Consider the following 15829-nt stretch of genomic DNA (forward strand, 5'->3'; position numbering starts at 1 on the left):
TATAACAGGGAGGCACTTGGCCAATCTAAGGAAGATTACTATGAAAAGAGTAGAACAAAGAGGCCAAAACCAGTAAGAAATCTCTATTGATTTCACTTTGAAGAAGTTCACCAATTGAATCCTCCATCATTTAAGGGTTCAATGGAGAATAAAGCTACTGAGAAGTAGATAGATCAATTGAAGACAATATTTTTCATTATGACCTGCACGTCTGAGCAATAAGTATTACTTGTTACTTTCCTACTTAAGGATGCTACCAAGCAGTAGTGGGAAAGTGTTAGGCCGATAGATGGGTCTTTACTGACATGGAGCAAGTTCAAGAAGAGGTTCTTCTACTACTACTCTCGTGCCTCATTCAGAGCTGAGAAAGAGGATGAGTTTCATCGGTTACATCAAGATAACATGAATGAAGAGGAATTCATTGCTAAGTTGAATAAGTTTTCTAAGTACTTGACTTACTTGAGAAATCATGATGATGAGTATTAGAAGGCCAAATAATTTCTTGACAAGATACAACCTGATTACCGATAGCAGTTGGCACCTTTTGATATCATCTCCTTCAATGACAGATGCAGTAAGTTGAAAGTAGTGGCTAGACATAGGGAGGTTGAAGACAGCCAGAGGAGAGATGGTAAGGGCCATTTCTCTACATATACAGGTTGTGAGCAAGAGAGATGGATTTAGCTCTGGTAATTCTAGATTGGGCAACAGCAATAATAATAAGAAAAAGAGCTTTAAAGGGATTTTCAATCTACGAGATCCCAAATGAGGGATAATGCCCCTAGGAGTATGAGTTGGCAGAGTCAACTATCGAGACAAGATTTTGCTCCAACTATAGCTGGATCAACTAAAACCCCACAATGCAATAAATGTGGGAGACACTATATCAGGGACTGCTAGACATGTTCTAAGTGCCACAAGGTTGGGCACATTGCTTGATATTACCCAGAGAATGCTCCTAACACTAACCAGAGGTATGATATTCCTGGTCTAGTATTTGCCATGTCAAGGGAAGAGGCTAAGGCTTCCCTGAAGCTCATCTGAGGTATGATTTCTTTAAGAAACCAACAAATTATTGCATTTTTTTATTCTAGTGCCACTCGCTTGTTCATTTATGATGAGTGTGCTAAAATGTTGAGTTTACATATGATTGAAATGCCTGTTTAGATGATTGTATCTATGCCAGTTGGTACTTCTTGAAAACTAGCCATACTTGCTTGAAAGTAGAGTTGAAATTTGGTAAGGTAGTCACAAGTATTGACTTGGTCTATTTGCCTATATTAAGGATTGATGTGATACTTGGAATGGATTGGTTGTCTGCAATGGAGCAACATTAAACTATAATAAGAAGATAGTCTAATTACCAGTGTATACAGTAACCACAGTGAATGATGAACCTATACAATCCTTGTCTACAACTACTCTAGAGACTCTTAAGTTTTTATCAGATATACAAGTGGTGAAATTAGTGAGAGAAGGATGCTAAGCCTTCATGGTGTTCTTTTCGGTACACGGAGTGCATGATGGAGCAATAGATAAGATTAGAGTTGTGAATGAGTTTCTAGAGGTATTTACAGATGAAGTTTCAAGTTTGCCACTAAAAAGGGAGATAGGGTTTTCTATTGACTTGGTATTTGGTACCTAGCCTATAAGGCTCCATATCGGATTTGAATGAGCTCAAGAAACATTTAGAGGAGTTGTCAGAGAAGGGGTTGATTAGACCAAGTGTATCACCCTGGGGTTCACCTATCTTGTTTGTCAAGAAGAAAGATAGTAGTATGAGACTGTGTATAGACTACCGGCAACTGAACAAGTTGATGATTAAGAATAAATATCCATTACCTCGAATTGATGACTTATTAAATCAGTTGGCTAGAGTAGCAATATTCTCTAAGATTGACTTGAGATCCAGCTATCACTAGTTGAGAGTGAGAATGGATGATGTGCCAAAGACTACTTTCAGAATGAGATACGAGCACTATTAATTTCTTATTATGCCCTTCGAACTAACAAAAGTGCTAGCAATCTTCATGGATTGCATGAATCAAATCTTTAGGCCCTACTTGAATAAGTTCGTTATGGTCTTCATTTATGATATTCTAATCTATTCAATTGATGAGGAAAAGAACATGCCAAGCATCTGAGGATTGTGTTGCAAATCCTGAAAGAGAAGCTTTACATGTGTGAACACTGAATTTTATCAGCGCATTTTGTAAATTTAATAAAAATAATAATAAATTCAACCAAAAAAATATGAAAATATAAAAATAAAATTTAATCCTTTTTAGGATTATATTTTCAAAATAAAAAAAATCTTTAATTAATAGGGTTTAAGTTTATTTTAACTAGATAATATTTTGTTGGTTAAGATTTTATTTCTTTTAATTCATTAAAACAACTAAAAAAATATGAAAATATAAAAATAAAATTTAATCCTTTTTTAGGATTATATTTTAAAAAAATAATAATCTAACAAAAATAAAAAAAATATGTCTTGCTTAAATCTTGAAAAATATCACCCAAATTATCCCAACCATTTAAAATATTGGGAATCAACTTTTAAGAGTCAACTGTTTTAAATTTCTCTTCTTAAATCTATTGTTTTCCATTTAAATATATATATATATATATATATTTCAAAATTAAATTTTTCTTTCTCTCCCTTAATCTAATTAATTAAAAAAACCATTAAAAAAATAAAATAATGAATAGCTGGATGAAAAAATGATCGGCGTAGAGAAAAAAAAGGGCCAGAGATGAAAACGCACACTCATACATAAAGAAGACATGAAAGCATAGGGAGCCAAAAACGTAGAGTAGAGAGAGAGTAGACTTGGACCATACACGAGCAAAGGAAAGAAAAGCCAGAAGCAAAGAGCAAAAGGAGAAGATACAAAGGCAGACGCAAACACTGGCCACACATAAACGAAAAACACAAAAATAGAGCAGACGACACACACGAAATGCAAAGCAAAAAGCAAAGAGCAGAACACACACATCTAGACTTACACAGGTAAAGAGAAGAGATGGATACAAAGAAGCATACACACGAGCTTTGACCCTTATCTCCTTTCAGCTACATAGAGAGGAAGGAGAGAAAACACATGCACATATAAAGAAAGACAAAGCAGAGGAATAGATGCCAAAAAAAAAAAGCAAAGCAGAGTAAAAACACAGCATGCACGTAAGTAGAAGGAAGAAAACGAAGAAGGAGACATGCATGACAAAAAATGGAAGCTTTAGTGATAAAGATAGCACTCAAACCAAACAAAAAGGAGGAGACCCAGTATTGCTTCTAGAGGTTGAAGCAAGAGAGAAAGAGAGCGATGTAGGAGGGAAGATCGAGTGTGGGAGAGAAGACTGAGAGTTTGAGAGGATGAAAGATTTCAAAACAAGGAGAGTCTGAAAAAGAAGGCTGAATCTGGGTTGAGAGGATGAGGGAATACTTTAAAGAGGTTAGAGGAGAGAGAGACTAAGAAGGACAGAGGAGACAGAGTGAAGAAGGAAGAGTCCTTTGAAGAACACCATGGCTTTGCCTAGAGAGAGATGATTCGATGGCTAGAGAGATGGAGTGTGATGACTAATGTTGTATTACTAGGCTATGATGTAGAGAATGATGATGATGATGATGATGATGATGATGATTTGTGAGCGTGGGTAGAAAATGGTGGAAAATCCATCTGTTCTTCGATTCTCAAATCTCATATTTGAACCCTTGTGAACCATCTCCTTCAAGTATTAGCACTCTTTGCAAGGGAAATGTAACACTTGCCCCGAGTGTTATTCAAAAATCACATTATTCAAATAAACTAAGTGTGGTTAAGGAGTTGATCCTCTAACCAACTTAAGAAATAAATTATTTAAAACCTTAAAAAAATTATAGGTTTTACCTATAGCACACGGAAGCAAGCTAGACAAAAATGGAATAAAAAGATGCTATCATGACAGTATTAAATTGTTGTCATGACAGCCCTCTCGGGCCAACTTCCGGGAGGTGCCGTTCTGCCATCTGACCTTCGATTGAAGTGATTTTAAAGCTCACACGTCACATTCAAATGGTACTATAAGTGTACCAAATTTTAAAAAGATCCAACAGTCAGATTAAAAATTAGAGATGTTAAAAGATTGGTTATTTTTGCTGTCATGACAGCTAAAAAGCTGTCATGACAGCACCTCCAGACTAACTTTCAGGGTGCACCATTTCATCATCCGACCTCCAATTGAAGTGATTCCAAAGCCCACATGTCAATTTTAAATAGTACTACTAGCATACCATATTTTGGAAAGATCTAATGGACGGATTGAATTTCGTGCATGTTGCAACATTATCAATTATTGCTGTCTGTCATGACAGCTCCTCCGGACCAACTTTCGAAATGCGCCATTTCTCCTTCTAATATCTGTTCAATGTGATTCCAAAGCCCACACGAAGCTTATAAAAGGTTTTACTTGTGACCCAAATTTTAGAGAAATCCAACGGTCGGATTAAGATTTGGACACCCGAATGCAAAAGTGCAGTTTTTTGGTAAAAACCATTTTCAAAATTTGTCCAGATCTCATCCTAATGGTCACAAACTTGTGGAAATGTCAAATAGGACTAAAAAAACCTGATACAACATTTAAATGATAGAAAACCCCTTTATACCAAAATTTGACCACCCGGGTGCCATTTCTCAAAATGGACCCTGAACCCCCAAAATGCACAAATCACACAAGAGTGGCCAAAAACTATTTCAAATATCATATACACATATGAATACACACACTAAAAATTTTCACTTGGCTCAGAGATCTTTGTGGGCCCAGCACCCACTCTCTCTATCCAAAGTATATGTTTGCCCATAGCATACCATTTGCAATGCAACCACTTTGCATTTGCTTGTGGAAACACATATATACCAACATAAATATTTTCTTGTAGTGGAAACTTGGTCTACTAAATAAATCCATTAAAACCACACACCATAGCCAAGTTTCCTAGTCACAAGTCTACAAGCAAACAAAAATTCATACACAAGCCATACAATCCACACATACTCACGCACATATACATAATCATATCCTACTGGCACCTCAATCCTAAATACATTATATAGATTTGCTTAAAAGAAAGGGGTTGCAGTTCTTTACAATTCACAAACAACCCCTAGCTCTGCTCCTTTTCCCATCCTCCACTGGTTCCTTCACTTGGATCTAGAAATATTGAAAAGAAAGGAGTGAGACAATCGCAGTCTCAGTAACAGAGAAATCTACATTGATTATTACACAGTAAACCATAATCAAATAAACAAATAATAAATTCAATATAGTAAATAATTTAGCCATTTAAAATGCATGAATGCATGACCTAGGCCGGTATGGCCTTTCATGACCAACAAAATGTCCCCTGGCACTCTTTAACTCGCAGGTAAACCTTATACCTACTTGTACCTCCACAGGCACAAAACATAATCTAAGGCATGATCTAATCCACCGAACCGCCTATGCCCCTTCGACGTGAATCCTGAGCAGTCAAAGCTAACTCCTCCCAGAGCCAGCTCGACTTACTCTCCATGTGAGGGCTACCTTAGCTTAGGCACTCAACCTCACACTTCATATGTCGAATTCCCTCTCCCACTGAGAGGTGTCGAACACTCAATACACTAACCACTTTAGTGCACTGAGCCCACAATACGTAAAGCAACACTGAGTACTGGCAGTGTGCCACAGAATATCAAAAGTCCACACCTTCTCATTGGTGAACTCCCACCAAGATCATGCCTTTTATTTGTGTCTACCTTTCCCGAGTATTGACCACTTCAACACTCTAAGGTAGTATAACATTTATAAACCTCCCTTACATAGTTCCTTAGCCTATCTAAGGTACCTTACTTAGTTACACTTCCTTAAGTGCAACTTCTATTCTTTATGATTACAATACATGCAACAAATCTCTTTTCCAAAAAAATATTGTTGTTAAACAATTAAAAAATATATTTGCATTATAATCAAAGTAGTACCCCATAACCCCTTATAAAGCACATTTAATTTTGTAAATGAAATAATAAATATTTTTTAATAAATTTAATTAATTAAATTAAATGTATTTTCATAATAACCATTAAATCTTTGGGTCGTGTGAGATTTTTGAATCTCCATAGACCTCTAGAATAATTATCTACCGTGTAAATTACTAAAATTTTACAGGTATAATGATTCAACTTGTATGCATTAATATAGGTTTCAAAGACCCATCATCAAAACTAACTCTCTTTTTATATAATTTAAATTAAAAAAAATGTTTAAGTCTCATGTGAGATTTCAAGAATCTTCATAGAGAATTAAATTAATCACATCATCATGTGGGATAATAAGTCCTCACAAATGTCGCGATCCTCAATTTCTATAATAAATAAATGATTTTTGTAAATAATAATATAATACACAATTTAGAAAAATTAATGTATTTAAATGGTAATAACATTTACCGGTCATATCTTTTAGTCACTTGAGATTTCTTAATCTCTGTAGACCTCCAAAAATAATTGTATTATCGTATAAGTCAATAAGACTCTACAAATATAACAATTAAGTTTTTAAAGAAATATGTAAATTATATACATACATAATAAATCAATTAAATTAAAAATATAGTTAAATGTATATTATTTAATCCTTTATTATGTGAGAATTTTGAATCTCCACAAATATTTAAGATGATCGCATTACCGTATGAGCTAATAAGGCTCTGCAGGTATGATGATTAAGAGTCTTTAAAAAAATATACACGCTTAAAAAATATTATTAATACTTAAGAATATAAATAAAATAAATTAAATTGTTAAACTCTTTTATCATGTGAGATTTTAAAATCTCTACAAATATTTAGAATAATTGTATTACCATAAGAGCCAATAAGACTTTGCAGATATAGCGATTAAATTTTAAATCATAAAATATATAAAAATAATTCTAAACTCTTTGCTTTTTTCTTATTCCAAAAATTCAAAAATTGAGAAAATAATTGAAATTAAATTACTTTTTTGCAATTTAAAACATACATATCAAAATTTCATAAAATTATTTTATTTGTAAAATGATGAATTATTTCTCATTAATTTCTCTTCAAAAAATATTTTAACTAACAATTTATAATCTTGAACTACATAGACTTTGATTTCTATCGTAAGGTACGTAGGCCTCAGAGTCTGATTATAAGTCAAGTCCTCCCTTGTAAATAAATAAATATTTTTCACTTAATTATTATTATTATTATATCAAACACATGAATAAGAAAGGGATAATTAAAATAACTTTAAAAACATATTAATTTAGCACAACAACCTTCAGATAATCATTCTCACAAACGGGTGTTGTGGGGTACCTAACACCTTCCCCATACTCAACAAACTCCTAAACCTATTTTCTAATTTCGCAGACCATCCTTATCTCCTTTCAATAGTTTCCTAAGATTTTCCTCAAAAATTTAGTGGTGACTCCCATTTTGCAAGTTTCCACCTTGACGGTTGGAACCTCTGCTCTCGCACGCTGTCCGCATCACATTTTCAAGTGCAATAATGAAAAATTAGGCAAATGCGAGTTCTAGTTGAGTAAGGTGAAGTTTCTGGGCCATGTGATGTTGGCAAATGGTATTGCAATAGATCCTTACAAGGTTGATGCAGTACTACAATAGGAAAGACCGACCTCTGTGATAGAAATTTGAAGTTTCTTAAGTCTAGCAGGGTATTATAGAAGTTGTATTCAGGGATTTTCTCATATTGCTTCTGCTTTGACCAAATTGACCTAGAAAGATTAGCCTTTCATATGGACTAACAAGTGTGAAGAGGCTTTTCAAGAGTTTAAAAAGAGATTAACTACCACACCATTATTGACTATTTTATATCCAAAATGGCCATTTATGGTGTATGCCTCAAGACATATGCTTTGCTTAAGGGTCTCAGGTATGTACTAATGTAAGATGATAGGGTTGTGGTATATGCCTCGAGACAACTAAGATTGCATGAGGAGAACTATTCAACACATGATCTTGAGCTTGCGGTAGTTGTGTTTGTACTTAAAATGTAGCGAATCTACTTGTATGGTGCACAATTCAAAGTTTACAATGACCACAAGAGTCTCAAGTACTTAGTTGATTAGAAAGAGCTGAATATGAGACAGCGTAAATAGATGAAGTTCCTTAAGGACTATAACTTCAAGTTGAAGTACCATCCTGGAAAGACTAACATAATAGCCGATACATTAAGCCTAAAGACATTACATGTGGCATTTATGATGATGCAAGAGCAAAAGATGCTAGAGGATTTCTCTAATGAGCATAAAATGTCCCTAATTTTTGCATTATATAATCTGAATGTCACTGTTATCACAAATGAGTTTTAGAAGGAGATAAGAAAAGCACAGTTGGAAGATGAGTACTTGTTAGAAATGTGGGAAGACATCGAGGAAAACTAAATGATAGCCTTTGGCTTCGGTGATGATGGTTTCATGTTGTATCATGACCAAATATGCATTCTTGATGATAAGGAAATTAGAGAGACTATACTGTTAGAGGCTCACAGGAGTAAGCTAACCATCCACCTTAGTGCCACTAAGATGTACCAAGACATGAAGAAGTGGTGGTGGTGGCATGGAATGAAAAGGATATGATTGAGTTCATCTCTAGGTTTGACACTCTAAAAAGTTAAGATAGAACACTAAAAACCACCAGGGTTATTGTACCACTAGAAATCCCAATATGAAAGTGGGATAGCATGTCTGTGGACTTCATAATGGGATTGCCACATACTCAGACAAATCATGATGTGATTTGGGGATAAATTGACAAAGTCAACTCATTTCTTGGCTGTTAGGGTGGACTAAACCTTAGAGAGGTTTGCTCAAGTGTATGTCTAAGAGATTGTATGGTTGCATGGAGTACCAAAAGAGATTGTATCAAATTGCAATTCGAGGTTCACATCAAACTTTTGGAGAGCTTCACACTAGGCCATAGGTACATAGTTGAAGTTTAGTACAGCCTATCACCCCTATACCAATAGATAGATAGAGAGGACAATTCAAACTCTCGAGGATATGTTACGGCCTTGTGCTATTAAACTCAGTGGAAGTTAGGATAAACACTTACTACTTGTAGATTTTTCCAATAAGAATAGCTTTAATGCAAGTATTCAAATGGCTCTGTATGAAGTCTTGTATAGTAAAAAGTGCCAATCGCCTCTCTACTAGATAGAATTGAGTAAGAGGAGTATTATGGGTCTATATTTAGTGGATCAGACCATGAGAAAATTGAGATGATTTGACAGAAGTTGTTAACGACTTAAAGCAAGTAAAAGAGCTATACAAATAAGAAGAAGAGACCACTAGAATTTATGGCAGGCGACCATGGTTTTCTAAAGGTTTTACTTATGACTAGGATTAGGAGATCAATTTGAGAAAAGAAATTGATCCCAAGTTTATAGGTCCCTTTGACATCCTAGAAAAGATTGGACCACTTGCCTACAGGATTGCCTTACCCCTTCATTTATCAAGCATACATGATGTGTTCCACGTTTCACAGCTTAAGAAGTACTAACTTGACCTATCTCGCGTCATTGAGCTTGAGGATGTTAAGCTATAACATATCAAGTTAAACCAAAAAGGATTGTTGATGTGAAAGAGAAACAATTGAGAAATAAGACTGTCCGCCTAGTGAAGGTGGTATAGAAAGGAATGACTCCTGGTAATGCTACGTGGGAAACTGAAAAGATGATGAAGCAGTTGTACCCTTATCTGTACCAATAAGGTATATATTATTTTTAGTTGTCTGAATTTTGAGGACAAAATTCTTAAAAGAAGGGAAGAGTTATAACATCCTAAAAAGTTTTCCCATGATTTATTAATCTAATGAAAGGTAATTATGTAAATGTAAGTACAATTGAGTTTGAGAATAGTTAGAGACAGCTATTGGGTTTAGCTTTAACCCTTGGATTGGGTTCAGAAGTGAATAGGGTCACTAGGCTTAAATTGTAGAAAGAAATTAGATTTTTAGCCCATTGTGCGTTATGCTTCAATTTAAAAATTTATGCCGCAACATAATTCCCTGAACCAGTTTTTTTAAAAACATGAAATCAATTCAAAAAACTGAGAGTGAAACCAAAAACAATGAGGACATGACCAAGTAAGTATTTTTTCTGTGAGAGCATCAAATTTTGGACATTTTGAGGTGTTTGAAGCTTGGTTCACCTAGGTATGCTTTCTTTATCTCTTCTTCTTTCCTTTACACATTTTGAAAGTGAGATTTAAGGTTGGGAGATGATGATTCTTGGATTTAAGGCTATAGGTTCGAACCTATTGGTCTAAATGAGATTAATGAGAGTTGTGTAAGTATTCTACATATAGTTTAGAAGTTTTTACAAGCTTGTAAGCTTGGGTCATCCATTTTGGACAAACCTTAGACCTCCAAAGTGTGATTTTGGATTGTTGGGTGTTATATTAGTAATTATTTAAGTTAATAAAAGCTAAATGGAGTTAATGGGAGTTAATAAACCTAATGGTTATGCTTAAGTGCAAGAGATTGAAATATTGGGTAACTAAAGTGTTGATTTTATTAGATAAGGAGGCACGGTGAAAGATTAAAATTTTAAAATCCTTATTCTGATGTGGTCTAAACAAAATTGTTTAAGTTAAGGTGAAAAGAAAAGTTACCTTTTTTTTCATAGTTCATGTGTGTTCTCTTCAAGAGTCTAGATTTTAGGAGCCGACAACGTAGATTTATCCCCTCTACCGATATCTACTTGAACAGCTCTCTAACTCGTATAGCATGCTAGTGCTCCTAAAGTCTGTTCATGTTTGAATGTCAGTTTTCTTTTCTTTAGGATGTTTTATAGCTCTCAAAGTGTTTCGCCCTTAGAACTTTTCTAACTCTCTAAAAACTCATAAAGCATGTCAGTTTTCTATCTTATTTATATATTAGGGTTTTGCTTTCCTTTAATGAGCCAACTAAAATATTAGATTAAATTTATCTCATAAATTCATATCTAATTTGAATTTATCTTATAAATTCAAAATATAGAACTAATATGATATTTTCTCGTATCATGTTAGTTATTAAATTTAATTTATCACATAAAATTAAATTTAAAACTAACATAACATAACATAATATAACATATATCATATATACATATTATATTATACATATATATAGATGTATACACAAAATTCACATATATGTGTATGTATATATTTCAAATATACATACATATATATATATATATATTATATTTTGAATTTTATAAATCATATACATACATATACATATCACACACACACACACATATATATGAATATACATATATATTTCAAATATATATATATATAATTATATTTTGAATTTTATATAAATATATATTTACTTGTGACCATTCTTCTTCTATACCATTATGAGGATTTATTCCTAAAGCTTTCATTATTCTATAAATATTATGTTTTATTAAACTTTGTTCATTTCTTAATTGTTATGTATCATATTTTATTTCTTTTAATTATTCATTACAATCCTTTTTAGTTCATATACTCTTTGTTTTAAATGTTTAGCATATTCTTTTAATCTTATTATTTTTTCTTTAGGGTTATTCTATTTCCTTCATTGGTTACTTCTAAGTTATTATTTGTTGAACTTAATTGTATTGTAATTTTTTTTTTTTTGGGTCTACTAAAATCATTACATCTATCCAATTTGATTTTTGTTTTACTTCTATTAATATATAATTATTATTTTCTCTTGGTGTTTCAAGTCTTAATGATTCTAAATTTTAAGTTATAAGTCTTTCACTTCTAGATCTTAGTAATAATCTTTCTTCTCTAGATATTCCTCTACTTGTACTAGGTTTTGTGGAGAATTAGGACATATATCACCTAACTGTCCAAGTAAAAAAGATAAGAAAATAACAAAAATTATGGAAAAAGCTTATGAAGAAAATTTAAAACCTATAGGATATGATGAAGAATTATCTAAAATAGAAAATGAATTAAATAGATTAGATACAAAAATCTATAAATTAAAAATAATAAGTGAAACTAAAACTGAAAATAGTGAATCTAAAGAAGAAATGAGTTATATGTATATGACTATAGGGTTTAACCGATACTGATCTGGGTCATAACAGAACATGAAAGGTTCTTAGTCCTCTTTTATACTGAGATTAACAAGAAGGAAGTCTCTTAATCCTGGCTATAAACCTTTCACAAAACCACTTCCTTTAGACCAGCATCGCACATCCTTCCTTCGTTTCCTACTAGAGGCGTAGCCATAGCAACATATAACAAGTAATCCCCTTTATACGATCATTGTGGAAATCAAGATTTTGTTAAGGATTAGATAATAATTCCCCCTTAATCCCCAAAAAGAAATTACTTAGATATACATGTTATTCTTCAATACTAGCAAAGGTTAAAATAATTGAAACAAATACTTTTATTGATGGTAAGAAAGAGATCAGAGAATTCTGAACTCAAGATTACAAGAGAGAGAATTGGAATTCAGAAAGCATGTGAGAGGCGTGTCTTCCCTCTGAGATTATAAGGCTTTATATAGAGCTGGCCTACCGACCCTAGTTACATGACCATAGTTAATTGAAGATAAAAAGTAACTCTAATGATTACAAGAAAACCAACCTACTTTTGACTAAATGGAAAAGTAAAGAAATAATTACCATGATTACAAGCGACAAAATAACTTTCGGCTACTTTTGACTTTTGTCATCTACTTTGTCTGCCACCTTATTTTTCTTCAAGAGTCAGCAACTACTTTTGTCTTGACAGCTACTTTTCCACCATCTTCTTGTCCTTACATGTTAGCAAGTTAATCCAGAATATTCATGTTGATAGATGGGTCTTCATAGTCTTTCTCAGATTATCTTCTTTCTTCATAATACTTGCATTTGTGAATTGCATATTCGGATAATATTTGGCATATTTTCTTTTTTGTTCCTTCATCATTTTCATCTGATTATTTCTTAATCTTTCATACCAATTATTAAAGTTCCTTGAATTTTTGCTATTTCTTCCTACTAAGAATATACATATAGTAAGGCCAGTGAAATATGTCTACTGAGCTTCATCTGCAATTGTTGTCCTATTGAGTTCTTGAAAAATAATGTTCACTTCACGTGCTCTTATAATGGAGATCTTGTAACGGTCTTCATCATTCATAATATCTTCTTTTTCTTCTTGATCATACTCAAAAGGTCTTCTTGTTATCCCAAATTTAATCAGATTAATTGGAGGATAAAATTTGTATGGAGTTATTTCAGCTATTGTTGAGTAACACCGAATATAAACCCAGTATTGAGTTACAATTTCAAAATAGTGTTTAGCTGCATCTTTGATGGAATCTAGAAGTTTGGATATTTCTGACATGTCATTAGAAGGATATATTAAGTGCATAAGGCCATAACTAAAAAGGCTTTTTACAAGTTCTAGGTTTGTTCCTAGATATACAATGACTTTATTGAAAGAATAATGAAAAACATATTTAATGTTATTGGTTTTTGGAAGGAGAAAATGGTTGGTTTTATTGATAAGGAGTTTAAAGTAATTATAATGGTCTATGGTTTTAAAGGATGGTGAGGTTACTGGACTTGGATTTCTCCTAAAAGAGGTAGAAGTAGATGGACTATTATGAGGTGTTTTAGTCACTATTTGGGCTTTGGCTTTTTGGGCTTCTTTTACTATTTTGATAAATGGAATTATTGAACCAGATCTAGTTGGACTATGAGGTTGGAATTGAGAATCAGATATCCGGGTAGAGACATCAATTACTTGTTTTACTTATCTTTAAGGGGATTGGGATAATAGTTCCTTAGATTTCTCTAAGGCATCCACTTTACTTGTCAAAATATTCATATCATTTCTGAGATGAACTACTATTTTATATAATGATTAAATACTTGTATTTAATTGTCCAATAATTAGGCTCATATTCATTTTTAAAATATTCACCTTCATGGTTACTTGGTCTAGTGGGCTCATTATTGGTCCCGTTGGTGAACCACCACTACCATTACTTATCATCAGACTTGTCTCCTTTTTATTTGGTTTTATTTGGACAAATAATCTGCAATAAGATTATTTTTACTTTTGATGTATTCAATTTCATAATCATAACAGGACATATCTAATTATCATTTAATTAATATCTTATTACATAATTAAGTTGTCTTTATTCCTTTATTCAACCAATATTTTACTTGAGTATTATCAGTTCTTATAATAAATCTAATGTTAACAATAAATAATTCAAACTTTTGTACAGCTTTTACTATTGCTAAAAATTCTTTCCAACTAGAATGATATCTAGTTTGAGAATCATTAAATTTTCCACTTGTATATCAAGTTATTACTTCTTTATTATTGATGTGATATAAAGCTGCTCCCTAATAATTTTCACTAGCATCTATGTAGATTATCCATATTACATCATTATTTATTAGGATAGTTAATTTTGGTAGATTTTGACATAAATTTTTTATCTGATTTACTATTTTTTCTTTCTTTTATCCCATGTCCATATTATTTTTTCTCCAGCTAATTTACTTACTTTTGCTATTAATTTTGATAAGTTTGGAATATAATTCCTGGCTTGGTTTACTAATCTTAAGAATGATTGAAGTTTTTTTTATTTTTTATTTCATTAAATTCTAATATCTTTTTACTAATATGTTCTTGTAATTATATTCCCTTATTGGTTATATATTGGCCTAAGAATCCTATTCTTTCTTTTCTTAACTTAGCTTGCTTTAGTAAAATATTTAATCCTTTTTCTTCTATTAAAGTTATAAATTTTTCTAAGTGTTCTTCATGTTCTTCTTTATCTTTTGAGAATATTAAAATATCATCTATATATATATTACAGCAAAATCATTTATTACTAATAATAATTTTGTTACATATTCTTGAAATATACTAGGGCTATTATGAAATCCCATTGGTAATACATTCCATTCATACAATCCTTTAGATGTACTAAAAGCAGTATATTTTTTACTTTCTTCTTCTAGCTATATTTGAAAAAATCTTAATTTATAATCAAATTTACTGAATATATTCTTTCCTCTTATTAGATTGAATAATAAGTCTATTTTAGGAATTGGATATTTATTTCTTGTTTCTAATTCATTTAAATTTTTATAATTTATGACTAATCTTGATTTTTCTCTTTTTTCTTTACTATGTTTTACTATAATCATTGCAGGTGATAAATATTCAGATCTACTTTCTCTCATTAAATTATATTGTCTCATTTCATTAATATGCATTATAAAAAAATTATTTATACACTTTATCCATACATTTAGGACCTATTTTTCATGATATATTCCTTAATTATGTGCATTCTTGTTATTAAAAATGATGAAATTGCCTTAAGGGTGAATTTGTGCACTAGGGTTATTTTGGTCCAAATTTGCACTTTTTATGGAAAATTAAGTTTTTGTTGGATTAAATGTCATATTTTCCTAGATTTATAATGGTCTAATTGGTTTTCAAAAATTTATTTGGTTTGAGAGATATTGCATAAAAGCCACACTTTAAAGTTGTTGACTTGGTTGACCTAGTTTAGGCTTTACATGAGCATGTGTTTACATTGTGCTTCTCATGTGACATTGCTCTTGAATTTCATTTATAAATATTCTTCCATTTAAATAATCAAGTCCTTGTGCAAAAAAATAATTTATTTTGTCACACATATTATTGGATTAAATCAAATGTCATTTTGTAATTTAGGCGAATAAGTGCACTTGGACTTGTGTCAATTGGGCTAAAGACAACACTAGCTAGGTCATAATCAAATAAG

The sequence above is a fragment of the Prosopis cineraria genome, unplaced genomic scaffold (genome assembly GCF_029017545.1).
Source record: "Prosopis cineraria cultivar Desert tree isolate PC_DT_omini unplaced genomic scaffold, ASM2901754v1 PC12, whole genome shotgun sequence".
Classification (NCBI taxonomy): domain Eukaryota; kingdom Viridiplantae; phylum Streptophyta; class Magnoliopsida; order Fabales; family Fabaceae; genus Prosopis; species Prosopis cineraria.